At 37.7% G+C, this 17,206-nt stretch overlaps 1 pseudogene; it reads left to right on the top strand.

Moving 5' to 3' along the window:
- The first annotated feature begins 7,145 nt into the window (after positions 1–7,145).
- LOC135320354 (TGF-beta-activated kinase 1 and MAP3K7-binding protein 3-like) lies at positions 7,146–13,370 on the top strand (annotated as a pseudogene).
- The last annotated feature ends 3,836 nt before the right edge of the window (positions 13,371–17,206 follow it).

Below are 17,206 nucleotides of genomic sequence, written 5' to 3'. Positions count from 1 at the left end.
AAGGTATAATTTACCAAGTCGCCATAAGTCATAATCCACTTAAGGAGAAAGATTTCTTTATGTCTGGAAAACAAAGATTAAAAGCTAGTAATTTTCAGGTAAAAAAAAACCTATAAAAATTATAACCATTTTCATCAGTCCTATGTAACTAGTCCTTGATCTTAATCCTTTGCTAACAGGCTTATAAAGCCATTAGGTTTTCATTTGGATTCTTTAACTTCCAGTTGAGCAGTATGACCTTAATTAGAAACCTGTACTCGTCAAAAAGTTCTTTCTATGAGTCTTCTTGAAGATGATGCATTTTTGTGAGAGAATCATAGTACAATAATAATTGTCTATAAATATCAAAAGACTTAAAAAGGCCTGGTTAAAGACCTGACTGCAATGCAGTTGACAAAGAAATTTGGTTATTTTTGTGATGTACAGTTTTAAAGTAATATAATGTTATACCAGGACATATTCAAATCTTAGAAATTTCATATAATTTTCAGAGCAGACATATTAATAACATTTACCCATACAATATAATCTAAGATAATTTATCACCACTCATTTGACAATGCTTACTTACCATGTAATTGAACATACAAAATAAGCCTATTTAGTGTAATATTTCCCAGATGTTTCAGGGGCCCTATGAAGCATCCCAAAGTTGGGTACAAGTCAAAAGAACTTCAATTAGAATTTGATTCTTGAGAATTTTGTCAAAAATATCAAAAAGATTTTAAAACATTTGGTCAGATAGAATCATAAAGATCACTGTGTAACAATATTTATTCACTTAACCAAAGTGACAATAAAAGATTTCAATAGCAAATATAGAAAGTTATAACAGATTACTCAAAAGATAAGGAAATTTTACAATCTGTTTTCAGAAGCAGAACAGTATTGTAAGACAACGTCCTCTCAACAGACAGGAAACAAGTTCTAGAACTTTTTTCCTCGGAGTTCCTTTTCCACAGACCTTCTGTAACTTCCTCAGCTTCTTCACCTTCCAATTTTTGCCCTATGCTCTCCTTTTCTCTCTCTCTTTTTAACCTCTGTTTAGCACAAAATTACTTTCTCTTCCCTTCAGTAAATGAATTTGCAGTTTTCACACTTTCTTTTTCCTTGCATAAATAAATGTTTTCTACTAATTTTTGAGTCTTAATTATGTATGTTTATTATAATTCTCAACTCTTAAACCCCTTAATTTCTAGTGAACACTAATAATCAATTATAAACTGTTATGTTAGCATCCTGTAGATTGGCCAACTTCTAAATACTATTTATAATTTTTAAGAACATGTGCTTTCTTATAGAAAATGTCTCAATGTGGCACCAAACATATTTGGTAATAGTCCTAAATATCTTTAATTTTTCTGTAAAAGCAAGCCAGTGTTCCATAAAAAATGTTTCAGTTTCTTATCTTATTTGGGAATTATTTAGATATTCAGTAAACTCCCATCATTTAACTAAATTTAAGAAAACTCCGAAGTTTTAAGTTATTAAAAACATTTGAGAAATTATTTTTAAGTAGACATTTCTACAACATAATTATTCCTTAAAAATTCACCCAAAACTCTTATCTCATTTACATTTAATTTACTTATGAAGATTTGATTGTAACAAGTTAATATTTCCTGCTGACAAATTTTGCAACAGATGTAAGATCTTAATACTGAATATTTCTCAAATCACATGAACCTGAAATTCAGTTGGCTTAATTTCTAATGTATTTCTGGCAATTTATTCAACTTTTAAAATTCCATTTAAGCCAATTAAATACAGCTTATTTACAAATTAACCTTTGTAATACCATCTGGAGGTAAAGACATAGCATATCTATAACACATATAGACATACATACATCCAGGTAGATATAGAGATCTCATAGTTTACCTACTTGAGTTTTTAAAAGCCTTTTTTCCTTTTTCCTCTGTCTTAGAATTGGAGATGGTCTAGATAAGAGTAAGATAAAAGTTTCTGAGAGCACTGGTAGAACATTTACATCTCTAAGGCATAGGGAGAGAAATGTTCCTCCTAAAAAGGTTTGTTCCTTAGTGTCAAAATTTTGAAAAGATGTTTTACCAAACTGTTTTATGTAACTGCACACTATCGAGAGACTCATCTTCGCCATTTTCAGAGCAGGATTTCCCTTAGTTCCCAAATAGGTAAGCACTTGCAAGTATGATATCCATACTGTTATAATTCAACTCTTTTACATGAGTGAGTTTCTCCTTCGAATAGTCTAAAAATGCCATGGTTTCTAGGACCACTTGATGATCAGTCCTTCACTCATGTGTCCCTGGAATAGGGGGATTTACTTTATAGTTGTAGTGGGTTTCCCTGTGGTACCACTCTGAATTGGTCCTCAACACTTCCACTAAGATCTTACTCAACTGAGGACACTTTGTGACCAGAAGGAGCAAATGTCTATATTCTTCAGAGCTGAATAATTCAGTTTCTCATTTCACTAGCAAAGGGATGTTCAGAACATATATCAACTTCTTTTTTTCAATTTAAGCCAAATTTAATAAAACCCCGCTGTTTTTGTTTCCCTGGGGCTCCTGGCTAGCTCTCTGTAGGTCCCCACCTATGAAATGTACCAGTACTGCTGAAGACTCCAAGTCTTAAGTAAGAAGAACTTGAGTAAAATTTTTAGGATCATAACATAAAAGCAGTGAGATCTTCATATCAGGAGAATTCAGTGGAACACTGGTTTACGGGAAACTTCAGATGTCCTCTGGGGTATCACCAATATCTTCTTGGCTATACAATGCAAATGTCAATGAAAAAAAATGAATCAATAGTTTAAAAAAGAAATGAAACATTTTACTAGAGCCAACCTGAGAAATTTAACATGAGAGAGTATGTCAGAAAATTTTGAGAATTGTTCCACCTGTTAGAGTTCAAAGCTTATGTACATTTTCAAAACAGAGGTTATAATCAAAGTAATATATTGACAGTTTATATAGTTCAGATCTGCATGTAAAAGGCAAGTAGTGTGTCATGTGACCCCTTACAGAATGGAGAAAGGAATGTTACCTCTTAAGAGGATCTATTGCTGGAGACGAGAAAATTGCAGGGGTTTTTTCCTGTCAGCAAGTATTCCTGTGCTTCCTAAAGGGATCTAGTTAACATATAATACAGATACACAAACACACTAAAAGGGAGGAGGTAGTCACTCAAATGGCAGAGAAGATTTTATGATACATTGTTCTTGTTCTGCCTAAAAGTAACTTTGTTTCATCAGAGGAAAACACAGAAAAGAGTAAACGTGAGAGAGATGATTAGGCAGGCTTGCTTACCCTGGATGGGTAAAATAAAAAATAGGATTCTTTTTTCTGCAGCTTGTTCCTTGGTTCCAAGGATATAGCCCAGCATTTTTTAATTCTGTTTCCTCCTATAGTTTCTGTTTTAGGGATGAGCTTGACAGGAGAAAGCCCATAATAGAAATAAATGACAATACAATGGCAGAATTCTCCAATAAAAGTCCAATGGCCCAACTGGGAGGTGGAGCTGTCTTGACCAGCCACCTTGCTGACTGCTCCTGCTCAAGCACTCTCCCTTTGCTCTAAGCAATAAAGTAGCCTTTTATTTTATCCTTCCACCTCTGCTGAGAATGCTTTCTTAACTAGCAGGCAAGGACCCACACATTGGGTAGGCTTTCCAGTTTGGGTCTCTATTTGCTAACTGGAATATAGTAAAAAAAAAAAAAAAAAACTGGTTGCATTTTACTTTTCACTGTTTTATTTTGTTTTCTTTGTGCCATCATTTTTCCAACTGTTAAGAGTTACATTTTGAATTTCAAATATATTACTATTTCATCCTAGCCTATGCTTTGAACCTAATTTAAAAAATCTGTTGAAATTCTATTACCTTATATTTTACTAAGTACTTATAGTCAACTTCACCTTTCTACAGTTTGACTCAGGACCTAACTTAAGCCTATATATATATGAGAAGTTAATCACCATTTTGTAAACCCTGGTACTAGGTCTAGACCTTAGACTTAATGATTCTTGTGTTAACATGCCTTTTGTTCACAGTCTTAACCTTAGCTCTAAGGCCCAAATTTGGTCTCTGGAAAAACAAAGGATCCTACTAAAGTGAAACAGAGCAGAAGTGTGTTCTCATTTAAACCGCTATGATAATCGTTTCCTCATCCTAGGGCCCTACATAGCTCTGACTTTGCTTCTATCATTTGGCCCTTTATTGCAGTGTTTTCATCTCACTAGTTGACTAAATTGAAAAAAATGGAACTCAAATTTAATTCAGTAAATATCTCAATTTATGCAAATATTATCTTAAATTTTTTATTTTTTCCCCTGCTTTAATATTAATGAGTATATTGATGCAGAGACTTACCTATAGACTCTTGAAAGTTCCTCCCTTTCCATAATAACATATAAAATCTAATAGTTTACATTTAATGCATGAGCCATAAGGCCTTTCTCTGGACCTGTTCCCCTATTTAGGATTATTTTAAGGATTCTGCTATTTTCTCATAAGAACCTCAAATGCTTTCCTGCTAAATTATATCTTTAATCTTAATACATTCTTTGTCACTTTAAAAAATGATGAATTAGTTATAGGTATCTTTTCTAAGTTTAGCCCCACTTTATTATAAGCCAAGATCTGCTTTAATTACATTTACTGTAGCCTTGATATGCCTCTTATTCTTTTCCTTTTGTAATACTGTCATACAAATAGTACTAAAATATAGTCAACTTTTCATATCTGCAGTTCAAAATCTGTAGATTCAGCCAACTGTGGGTCAAAAATTTGGGGAAAATGGAAGAAATTCCAGAACATTCTGAAAAACAAAATTTGAATTTGCCATATGCTGGCAACTATCTCCGTTGTATTTAGAACTATTTACATTACATTAGGTATAATTAATCTAGAGATTATTTAAGGGGGGAGGTTATATGCAAATACTACATTGTTTTATATAAGGATCTTAAGCATCTGTGGATTTTAGTATCCTGGAACCAACCCCCAACAGATGCTTAGAGACAACTGAATTTGTAGTTTATCTCTCTGTGGAAAAATTTATTTAATTTGTTTCTCAACAGGTGCATGTTGCATAAACTGACAAATCTAAACTTTGTCTCATTTCAAATGTAGATTCTTCTGCAACAGTATCTTTAAACTACAACTTAATGTAGAAAACATTAAAATACAATGTTGTTTATAAATGCATTATCTAGTAATGCCTCCAGATTTATTTTAATGAGCCTCAAATTTCAGTTCTTCCCTAATCAAGTTTGCTTTTCCTTTTGAAAGTAAATGTCAGTTACATTTTCTAGCTGACAACAGATTTGAATTCTTTGACTCCAAATTTTCTTTTAGTGTTTAACTTGTATTCATTTTTAGCATGATTTTCAAAAAGGGTAAGAAAAGACAAAATTATTTTATTATGACTATATTCTTCTTAAACTTCAACAAATACTTTTTTCTGTTATCAATGAAGTATTTTAAAGGTATTTGAACTTTAGTTACTTTCTCTGAGGCAAAGGATATAAATTATTTTGAAATTTTGACGAAGTCACTTTTTTGTGTTTCAGAGAATACATTTTGCAAGGTTTGCTTCACTTACCCTTTTTTTCCTTCCTCAGATATAGTTATTTACTTTTGGTCTAACATTCTCTCCCTTAAAAGTATTGTCATAATGGAAAGAACAGTAGGAGTCAGAAGACCAAGAATATAGAACCGATTTTCCAATTAACTATTTAAATATGAGTATAAGCTATTTAATTTTCCAGATGTGTCTTCCCATATCTGTAAATGTGAAATGAATTGGAATAGATGATTCCCAAGGATATCTAAATATTTTGTGTCACAGAAAAAGCTATTTGTTTTCCTGCTGGCCTGGAAGAAAGCCAACATTCACATTGTGAACTTCAGTGGACATCAGCTGGAAAGGAACTGTGGGCAGCCTCGAGTTGCTAATGGTGGTCCCCAGGCAACAGCTAGCAAGGAGACAGGGACCTTAGTCACAGTCACAGGGAAATGAATCATGCCAAGAACAAATGAGTTTTGGGGAAGTCCTCAAGCTTCAGATAAGAATCACAGACTTGGTGAGATCCTGAACTGGGGACTGAGCTAACCTGTACCTGTACTTCTTACCCATAGGATTGTGGGATAATAAATGGGAATTATTTCAAGAGAATGAGAGAAAAGAAAGAAAAGAAAGAAAAGAAAGAAAAGAAAGAAAGGAAGGAAGGAAGGAAGGAAGGAAGGAAGGAAGGAAGGAAGGAAGGAAGGAAGGAAGGAAGGAAGGAAGGAAGGAAGGAAGGAAGGAAGGAAGGAAGGAAAAAAGAAAGAAAGAAAGGAAGGAAGGAAGGAAAGAAAGAAAGAAAGAAAGAAAGAAAGAAAGAAAGAAAGAAAGAAAGAAAGAAAGAAAGAAAGAAAGAAAGAAAGAAAGAAAGAAAGAAAGAAAGAAAGAAAGGAAAAGAAAGAAAGGAAAAGAAAGGAAGGAAGGAGGGAGGGAGGGGAAAGGAAAGGGAAGGAAAGAGGGGAGGGGAGGTGGGAGGGAGGGAGAGAAAGAGGAAGAAAGAAAGGGAAGGAAGGAAGAACGGAAGGAAGGAAAAGGGAAGAAAGAAAGAAAAAGGGAGAAAGAGAAAGGGAGGGAGGAGAAAAGAAAAAGGTATTTGTTAGAGACAAAGCAGATAATCATAAATTAAAGATTTGGTTTTTTATTTACTCTTTTTATAGGGGAGATCAGTTTTACTGCTAAATTACCCTAATGTGGTGAAGTTTTTAAACATATAGACTTACTTTTTGCTGATCTCTTTTTCTTCATTTAAATCTATCATAAAGGTGTGTACAGTAGAAATTATGTAGTGGGTAAATTTGCCTTAAAAATTAAATATTGCTTTACAGTTTGGTTGTTTTTACTCTTTAGGAGTTTCATTATAGTTATTTTCTCCTCTTGGGATTCCAGTGCCTTTTGAAAACTAAAACAGTAGTTTTCAGGTTTATCATTCTAAATATTAATGATGGATGTTCCTTCTTTAGTGCAGCAATTATGGTGAATCCAAGATGTTTCAAATTTTAGTTTGTTGAGATGCAGCATGTATAAAATAAGGCCTTGATTTGGAATCAGAAAGCTTGCATTTGAGTGACAATGCTCAGTAGCAGGTATTTGGATGGCTTTACAATTTTTAGTAGTAGCAGTAGTAGTATAAACTAAAATATTTGTAAAAGACGTGAATCCTTTGGTACCCTTTGAAGATTAATGAGTTTGTGGAGTTTTGACACTTAAATACAATTATTCATTTACTCTTTGACAAATTCAATTGCAAAACTCTCAGGCAAAGCATGATTTTCACTATAAGAATTTTCCAGTTTTGCCAATGTTACTTTTATCATCTTCCCCCCATAAGAGCAATAGCCTTGATGCCTGCTGCCACACTCTTTTCCAGGAGAGTAGCAAATATGTACATATGGAATACCATAGTACAGATGACAACAGGATGAATAGAAATCACCTTTTACATGTTAACTTGGGTACTTATTCTCCTAGCAGCTAACACCCAGGAGAAGAAGGTCAGGTTAATGGTGATCAAATATACAGCTCAAGTGATGGACATATAGATCCATAGGGTATAGCTAGTGAACAGCTGATATGTTTAGTTCAGGAATCATACTCAGCTCCAGCCATTTCTGCTGCCAGTCCCAACTACTTATTTATGAATGAACAGGAAAAAAAATTGCAGCTACTCCTCTTTTATGGCCACCACAAGAGCTGTCTTCCATGCAAACTGGAATGACTCCATCTGCTGTACAAATGTCTTTAGCACTATTGCCACGAACTTCTTCATGTATGCATGTACCTCAGTATGGTACAAATCCAATTAATCTTACAATATCCCAAAACTTTCCTTCTGAATAGTCTGTTCCAGGATCTTTATAAGTTTTTCCACAAATTCAAAGCAATATCTCTGCATCTCCTGCTTCTATTTATATTTTGCAGACATCTCAGTGTTCATCAGGAATATAACAGAGTAAGCTATGGGGGTTCTCACCACAGGACATGATGCCTCATTATAATCAGTGCCCTATACCTGTTTATTTAAATCAGCAGAACTATCAACCGTCTCGCTATTCTCCTAAACAACAGGAGATTACTCAATCTGCCTGCCATTCTATCTCCATCTCAATGTCCTTCACCATTTAGCTCTCCACAGCATGGAGTGCAACCTTCCTGGGTTGGCCTCTCAAGTTCCCACATCTTTATGCCACCAAGTCCTTCAGTTACTCTACCCCATCCATATCAACAAGGATCTTATAGCTATCAGAAACAGAGAAGTAATTCAGTAACCTGTCTCCCATATACAGCATCTGACTCACTGAAAGGATCTGTGAAAAAGATAGAAATTACAATTGAAGCTTCTCAGAGACCTGAGACAACAATTAATAGGACTCTTTCACCTATGAGCAGTCAACCTCCGTGGAATCAGCTCTCAATGTGCACAGCCACCACAGCACTTTCAAGTTTTTCAAGACTGGTATCTAGTCAACAAAAACCTGAATTTAGTGTTAATTCCATGAATGTTTCTTATACACAACCAACTGTAACTTCACGTGCTCTACCACAGTCTCCTCAGGTAATACCAAACCCAGCTAGAGTTTTATAAATTACTCTAGGCCAAGCAATGACTGAGAGTCTCTTAAAATTAGTTGACCAGGAAGAAGACTCTGCAGCACCAGAACTTTTCAGCCAGTTTCAGTGGCACCAGATCAGGGAGTAGAAAAGGGAATCCATAAATATCAGAGGTGTTCTAGCTCTGGATCAGATGACTATGCTTAAACACAAGGTAACTTTTAGCGGTTTTATGAAATTTAATCTTTGTGATTAAATGGCAATCTCCTACTCAAATAAAATAACTTACATTAGGTATTTAGCTTTAATAAGGTGTTCAGTATATATTAGATTTTGGGCAATGCTATTGCTGTTAAAAACAGGAGTAATAGTGTAGAGTCATCTACAGATTTGTTTACATACAGAGTCACCTACATTTTCCTTATGAAAATGCCAGCATAAGAAAACATAGAAATACTTTTTTTTTAGAATAGTATAAGAAAGATGCAGAGAAGCAAATAGTATATTGTCAAAAGTACAGACTTCAGAGAGAGGAAGTCCTCCCTCCCCTTACCTTGTTTATCAAGGTGAAAGAATTTGAGTCTTTTAAAAAGGATGACTAATAAGAGTAATGATATTTATAAACATATATATATATTTTTTAAGGAATCTTAGTAATAATGAAGAATATTTTTGGAGTAATTAGTTGTTGGTATAACCAAAAATAAAAAAAGAAAAAGAAGTTATTTTTAAGAGTCTGCTTAGAGTCTTGAGTACTTGACTATTCTTCTTTCAGTATTTAAGAGAAATAATTTTGATAATTGAGTATTGTGTGTCTAAAACACACACATATATTGTTAAAGAGAATATTACAGAAACTAAGTACAACAGTACAAGTTGATTGTATAGGTGATGTCATTTTGGCAGTGATTAGTCGGAAATGGAGGTAGAATGACAAAAGACTAAATGTCAGCTAAAGTTCGATGGAGTTTCTTCTGAGTATTTTGTGCATTAGCAATGTATACAGAAAGTTGCAGGTAATTGTTCAATGTTATTCTCTGCCCTGACTTTATCTTTCATGCTTTACCCTTGCTGTTACATCAGTGAGCAAAGATGGAAAGGTTAGCAAAACAGTTGCAACTAGAGAAGGAGGTGGTAGAGAAATTGAAGATTGAAGTCAATACTATGGAGCATTGATTCAGAGATGGTTCAAGAAGCTCATCTGCACCACTGTGATCTCAAATGGTAAGTAATCTGTTGGGTCATGTTGATATGGAAGTGGGAGTTTTTAAATCTCCAGGCCGTTAGTTTAGTTTTTAGAATTTACTCCTGGCATATTATCTGAAACCATGCCTTCAGTATCCTTCATCTGAGTAATCTGATGCTTTATTCTTTTTGTGTGTGAATCTCAGATTTATCTGTATTTTCAGACACTGACATTGATGATCAAGTTGCAGCACCTCAATTAATTTCAGTCAAAAAATAAATGAAAAATGAACCTTGACTAATACTGTGTTATTCTTTTTCAATCTGTTTCTTCTAGGTATATTGTGGGAGCACAAACTTGGGTTAACAAACTTTGATATTGTAGTGATAGCTTTTCCCAAATCATATTCTCACCATATTCTCATCTATATGTAAGCACAGAAGAAATGTATAATCAAATCCTATGCTTTTTATACTTGCCTTTATGTTGCTACGTCAAAGCAAAGTGTCTGAAATCACAAAAGGCTGATCTCTCAATAGCAGTCACCACTTTATCTACAGACTCTACTTCACTAGAAGAGTTCTGCTACAATCTATCTCTTGCCATAAGAAGCAGAGACATGCTTTACTTGCTTTGCTTAGTTCGAGGTCATAGGTTCAGGGCTGCTTGTGCTTATGGAAAACCATAACCCATCCTTTGCCTTAACTGGCAGGACATGCTTCGATCATCAGGCACAGGCGCATATTGTAGGCTGCTGATACTCACAGAAAACTGGGAACAGCTGGACTGCTTCATGTGTTTAGACAATTTCTGATCGCTGTAAGGAGATGCTGTGGTAGTCTGTTTTTCATTATCAATTGTTCAGAACACTATAACCTTGCTCATTTTTAATTAATCTTAATTAAAAATAACCATTTGTATTACCAACTGTATACTCCCTGGCTCCTAAAATATTGTAACCTTCTCTGTAAGTATAAATTAAGGTTATAATGTTTCTGTTTTCCATGAATTGAAACTGCTGACCTGCAACCCTGCACATACCCCTGCCCCTTACAATTCCTATGACATATTTTACTTTGATTCTTTGTTTGACTATTCTCAATAAATAAGAGAGGTTTGGATGAGCTCAGGGAGTTGGTCTCTGGCTCTCTCTCACTCTCTTCACCTGATAAAATCTTGAGTAATTTTGTTCTTCCACTGTAGGACTTTTGCTGGACAGAACCCGTGATGAAAAGAACCCACAGCATATAATAATATTTTCTCAAATATTTATTTATTCTTTTAAGTAATTAATTCAAATGACCTAAGGAGAGATCAATATGGAATTAAGAAAACCAAGCACAGAATATTTTTAAGGCTAATCAATTTCTTTACGTATAAGTAATTTTAGAAACTGTTATACAGTATTGATAATAAAGGGTCGTAAGAGGAATTATTTTAATGAAAAGAGTAGGATGATATATATTTAATATGTTGGTTAATATGTATGAATTCTAAAGATATTAAGAAATTCTTAATTCTCAAAATCTTTTAACACTGTAAGGTTTTTATGATCCAAACTACCATTCTACCTTTCAGTATTCATTTACTCAGCAAGCTTTTTTTTTTTTTTTTTTTTTTGCTTACCTGCTAGTGGGAAAAACAGATACATGAACAGTATACTCACTGGTAATTACAGAATCTATACACCAGCTGGATCATGTTTATTATCTAAGTACTTTTTCTCTAGCTTTTATTATTTATTTGATATAATGCCTTACATTTCTGCATGTATAAATCCTACTTATTCTTTCTTCAAGTCTTAGCTCTCATCTGATTTTCATGAGGTTATTAGATGGAAGGGGGAGAAAAGATTTGAAGAACCACTGCCTTAAACTCTAGGTAGTATCACTAGGGAGAAAGGGTAACTCATTTTAGAAGGGATACAAATGTGAGTTGATGAAGGCTTGAAGTCAAGAAAGAAACTGGATTTCAGAGGCAATGAATACAGTTCTCTGGCTCAAGAGTAATATTTTGATTGCTTAACAAAGTCCTCAGTAGAGAGGGGCTTAGACTTGGAAGTATAGGTTGAAATGTTAGGACTTTATTCTGTCAGTGGGAGCCAGTGGAAGATTTTGAGAAAGACTATTGAAAAAGAGCCATCTCCAACAATTTTAAAACATCATTTTTAATAATCACAAAAATTTTAATATTAATGTAGTCAACAGAAAATTATAAAATTATCTTTGAATGAAAGACAATATTAACTAGTGTAAGTCAACCAAAAACATGTTTCGCTGTTTGAAATCTTAATTGAATTCTCTGAATAGGAGAGATAGCATAGGATATAAACTGTATGGAATTGCCCCTAACACTGATTAGGCACTTTGAGTGCTTTAGGTACATGTATAGAGTGAACAAATTTTCTTAGCATAGGAATAATTTACTTTAAAATAACTATATGAGATTAGCAGCCACTTACTATATGATAATTCCTGCTAAGTAAAACCCTATTGATTTTTTTTGTTAGTAGTAGAGAGCTGTCTAATGCAGCATTGGTTACTGCTTCAAAATTATAAATAAAAGAATTTTACATCAGAGTTTTTCTTGATAGGATTTCTTTAGAAAAGTTTTTTAAAAATTGTTGAGGAAAGTGCTACCCTGGTGTCAGTGGTCTTCAGATGAGTTAAGGCGGTGGGACCAAAGACCACGATCACAGCAAGTTTGTAGTATGCAGTAAATAATGACTGTATGCATGTGTCAATTATATAAGATTTAGAACAAAAAAAAATAGAAGTATGCATGTGCTAGAGATATTCTGTAAGCCTCACGAGCAAAGAAATTGACACTGTGCATGTGCTGGCAGAAAATAAATAAAAGCAGGACAGCTACACCATAGAGGGTGTGCACCACCTGTGGCAATAGAATAAAGTGTGGTAAACTCCATGTTCACTCTGGGTGAAGTCTGTTTTGTGATATGGCAGCTCCTCATGGATTTTTTTGGTTGGGCCACTCACCTCCTTGTATCCTACTTCAGCCTCCCTCTACTGACACTTGGTGCTGTGAGCAGTGTGAAGTGAGTGCCCCTCTGAAACTCCTGCCCCTGACAGGGATTCTTGGATGAAAACTATGTGGCCCCCTACCTCTCTATGGTACTCAGTGGAAGCCTATTTGCTGCTCTGGGCTCAGCCTGAAGATTGGGTCACAGTGGTGCCCTGGACAGATGACTTCTGTAGGGCACTAGAGCTGTTAGAAAATAATGTCCTACTAGCTCACCAAAAGGCAGCTGGGAGGGTGGTCTGGATGGTCTTGTCAGTTTTGCAGCATGGTAGCCAAGACCTGAGAGAATTGCAGACACAAGTGGAGAAGTTACAGCATAGGGAAGAGGAACTTGAGCAGAGACTCAGCACAAAAGAAAGGTGCCCACATGGTTCTAGGTCCACCACCTCCAAGGGTAACTATACCTGTGCAACTCCAGTACCACCGTCCCTGAGACCGGTAAGCTCAACCATCCCCCATTCTTCAGCATCTATGGACTGTGGTGAGGCAGCAGGTGGAACTGGAGGAACCCATGGCTCAGAGGGGGAGCTCCTGCAGGACCACAGCAAGTGACACGACAAACCACCTATACATCTTATACATCAATGGCATTGAGAGATCAGGCAAAGCAACACAAGCAGCTTATGGGAAGTCAATCCCTGCATGGCTACTGCACGTTTAGGACTATGGCAGCACTACTAGCACCATATGTAGACCACCGCATACATAAGGTAACTGAGGCTCAGGCTCATCTTGGGGATGTAAAGGTGTGCCAAAAGGGGATACATGCTGCCAAGACTCAAGCTGAGTCCAAAACCTCCTCCCAAGCAGTGAGACTGAATGGGAAGTTCACAGAGAGAAGGAAAAAGGGGAATGCTCTGATTTACGGAGTCCCCAAAAGCTAGATCACCAGCAGATATGATGTGATTTACTGGCAGCTGGCCTGGACCATGTACAATTAGACAGCCAGCATTGGAGGTTCTGATGGCCTCATGGAAGAAATTACAGCCTGAGAAACAATATACTCCATTGCCAACCTCCTATCAGGCCTGAGAGGTGGCCCTTGCTGATTTCCTCCCAGACTAGGAGGAAGGCCAAGGTGTTCGGGACATAAGGCACCCTGATGACTGGAAGCCACCGGTTGAACTGACTATCCACTGGTCCCCCATGAGTAAACAGCGAGTATTGGCACTAGTATATACAAGAGCCAAAATTACACTGGTGCATGGAAATCGAGAGCACTTTTGGGGACCATGGGTTGATGCAGAAATATATGGAAACAAGCAAATGCACATTAAATGAGTAACTCAGACTTTGGGCATTGGCCGTCTGCCCCCTGCTGCATATGAAGTGCATATCTCCCCAGTAGCTGAGTATATTCTGGGGATAGACATTTTGCAAGGATTGCAAGTACAGATGACTCAAGGGGAATTTCACCTGAGAGTTCACATGGTGAAAACAGTTATATGGGGGCACATTCATCATGCACCTTTAATTTTGCACAGGCCACATGAGTGGTGAATGTCTGGCAATATCGATTGCCTGGAGGCCATGAGGAAATAGGACAGACTATTCCAAAGCTTGAGGAAGCTGATATAATTTGGGCAACACATAGCCCATACAACTCTCCAATGTGGCCAGTGCAGAAGCCAGACAACTCCTGGAGGATGACAGTGGACTATCAGGAACTGAATAAAGTCACTCCTACCATGCACACAGCTGGGCCAAGTATAACAGATTTGATGGATTGGCTGAACATGAACTGGGTACTTGTCACTATGCAGTTGACCTGGCCAATGCATTATTCTCCATAGATACAGCCCCTGAGAGCCAAGAACAGTTTGCCTTCACCTGGGAAAGCAGACAATGGACATTTGTTGTGTTGCTGCAGGGGTATCTGCACAGCCCCACACTGTGCCATGGTCTGGTGGCCCAGGACCTGGCTACATGGAGCAAACTAGATACCGTTCATTTGTTCCATTATAAAGATGACATAATGCTAACCTCTGATTCTCTTTCAGATTTAGAAGCCAGTGCCACAGCACTGTGAGAAGCCATGGAGGGCTGGGGGTGGGCCATGAATGAGAACAAACTGTAAAGACCTAGATATTCTGTCAAATTCTTGGGTGTTGTCTGGTCGGATAAGACAAAAGTGCTGCCTGAAGCAGTAATGGACAAAATCCAGGCATTTTCCCACCCTGAAACAGTTATACAGTTACAGACTTATTTAGGTCTTCTGGGATACTGGCAGGTGGTTATTCCTCATTTGGTCCAAATAGCCAAACCCCTGTATAAACTGATTAAGAAGGGAGAAGTCTGGAGTGTGTGTAATGAGACCAAATGTGCACTTGTTGAAATTAAGAGAGCGGTGGCCCAAGCACAAGCACTGCGCACAGCAGATCCAGACCTTCCTTTCTGGTTAACAGTCCATGTGGACAATGATGGATATGGTTGGGGCTTATGGCAAAACAAAGGGGGGGGGTGTGACAATGGAAAGTGCCCATAGGATTCTGGTCTCGGTTGTGGAAAGGGGCTGAATATTATTATTCTTTGATTGAGAAACAATTGCTAGCAACTTATGCATCATTGATAGCCAGTAAACCCCTGATGGGGAGGCAAGAGGTGCAAGTGCAGACCACATATCGTATTGCAGGGTGGGTACAGACATGGGCAAAGCAACCCCAATTGGGAACTGCCTAAACCCCAACTCTGACAAATTAGGGTGCTTATTTGGAACAGAGAGCCCAGTACACCGCTAGCCCCTTGGCTGCAGAGTTGCAGCAGGTGTTAGGGCCTGTGAGATTTGCTGCACCTGCGTTACAGATGCTCCCAGAAAAAGGGCTGGGCCCTGTGCCCAGTCCCTTTCATGAAGGGAAATGGCCACCCCTGGGAAATGCTTGGTATACAGATGGGGAAGATTGCACAGGTAATTCAGCCATTGCAGGTATGGGAAATAGATTGCACAGGCCCATTTGCTCCTAGTATGTGTTTACAGTACCTGCTGACAGCAGTGGACACCACTACTGGCCTAGGTTTTGCTTACCACGTGCCCCAAGCTACACAAGACTCTACTATTAGAGCACTGGAAGTTTTATGGTTCTTTTATGGGAGTCCCTTAGAAATACAAAGTGATAGAGGGACCCTTTTACTGCCCAACAGACCCAGGAATGGGCCAAGGAAAATGATGTTAACTGGATATTGCATCTTCCTTACCATCCCCAAGCAGCAGGAATGAATGAACGGTACAATGGCCTATTAAAGGACAAACTGATGGGCTCTCAACCCCAAGCGTGAGGCTGGAACAGTGTCTTGCCACAGGTGGTATGTCTTTTGAATGAACAACCTCCATACCGCCATACAGGTATGAGCCCACTGGAAAAGTTATTGCAAGGGACCATTTGGAGGCTCAGAGATGGGCCCATGCAGAATGCCTCCAATGTCTCAGTAGTGGGGCACGCATTAATATTATGTGTCCCCAGGGTGTTAAACTTGGGACAATAAGAAACCTGGACATGGAAGAATCAGGTCCAGACTGAAGTCCCCTGTCTAGCCCTGTTGAAACCACAGGGTGACAGACTGAAAAAAGCCCTGCAGATAACACCATGAGTGGGCAAATGGCCTTTTGATGTACAGGTCACCCTAGGGAAAACAGGAGCGTCTCTAATTAAAGGAGCAGAAGCCCTATGGCTTTGGGCAATTTCATTGACAGCTCCTGAAGCTCTCGCAGAGTGCAACCAACCAAGTGTGGGCAGATTGGTGTCTAACCACCACCCAAGGTGAACAGCCCTTCTTGCCACTGTACACTCTCAGGATAAAAATAATTGCTTGCAACCTCCCAGAAGGGACAGATTTGCCAATCATGGTGTCCATCTCTGCTTTGTCCATCTGTCCAAGGCAACAACGAATACTGTATTTTCCTGGGCACACACACTTGTGCAAGTCCAGAACATCTCTCAGTGATGGGTCTGTACTAAACTTCCCATAAATGCAGGAGATGGATTGCCATGGCACCTCCACTCTCTTCAAGAGCTAATTGGACCACCTTGGTTCAATGGAACACCAACAGGACAGTGAAATCACCTTGGGTATTGTGGTGGCAGACTACTGAAAAGACTCTGATGTGAGTGGGGCTATGCCCACCCACCCCCAATTGAAAGAACTGTATAAAATGAGTAGAAATGGATAAACAGTGTTCATGTAAAAGTAGAAAGTTTAAGCCCTCTCTGTATTGAGCAGCAATTTGAACACAAGTCTCCAAACCGCACAGTGGGATGGCTTCCAGAATTGCTATGTGCCAACATTACTTATAATGTAAATGCCTCCATTTGGTAGGATGCTGTACTCTGTATTGTTGTTGTGGTCTTTGGGCATAATGCTCTGCTCTGTGTGCCAGGATCCCCCTCACCTAG

Source organism: Camelus dromedarius, chromosome Y, assembly GCF_036321535.1.
Source record: "Camelus dromedarius isolate mCamDro1 chromosome Y, mCamDro1.pat, whole genome shotgun sequence".
Lineage (NCBI taxonomy): Eukaryota > Metazoa > Chordata > Mammalia > Artiodactyla > Camelidae > Camelus > Camelus dromedarius.
This window is presented reverse-complemented; position numbering and strand designations above follow the sequence as displayed.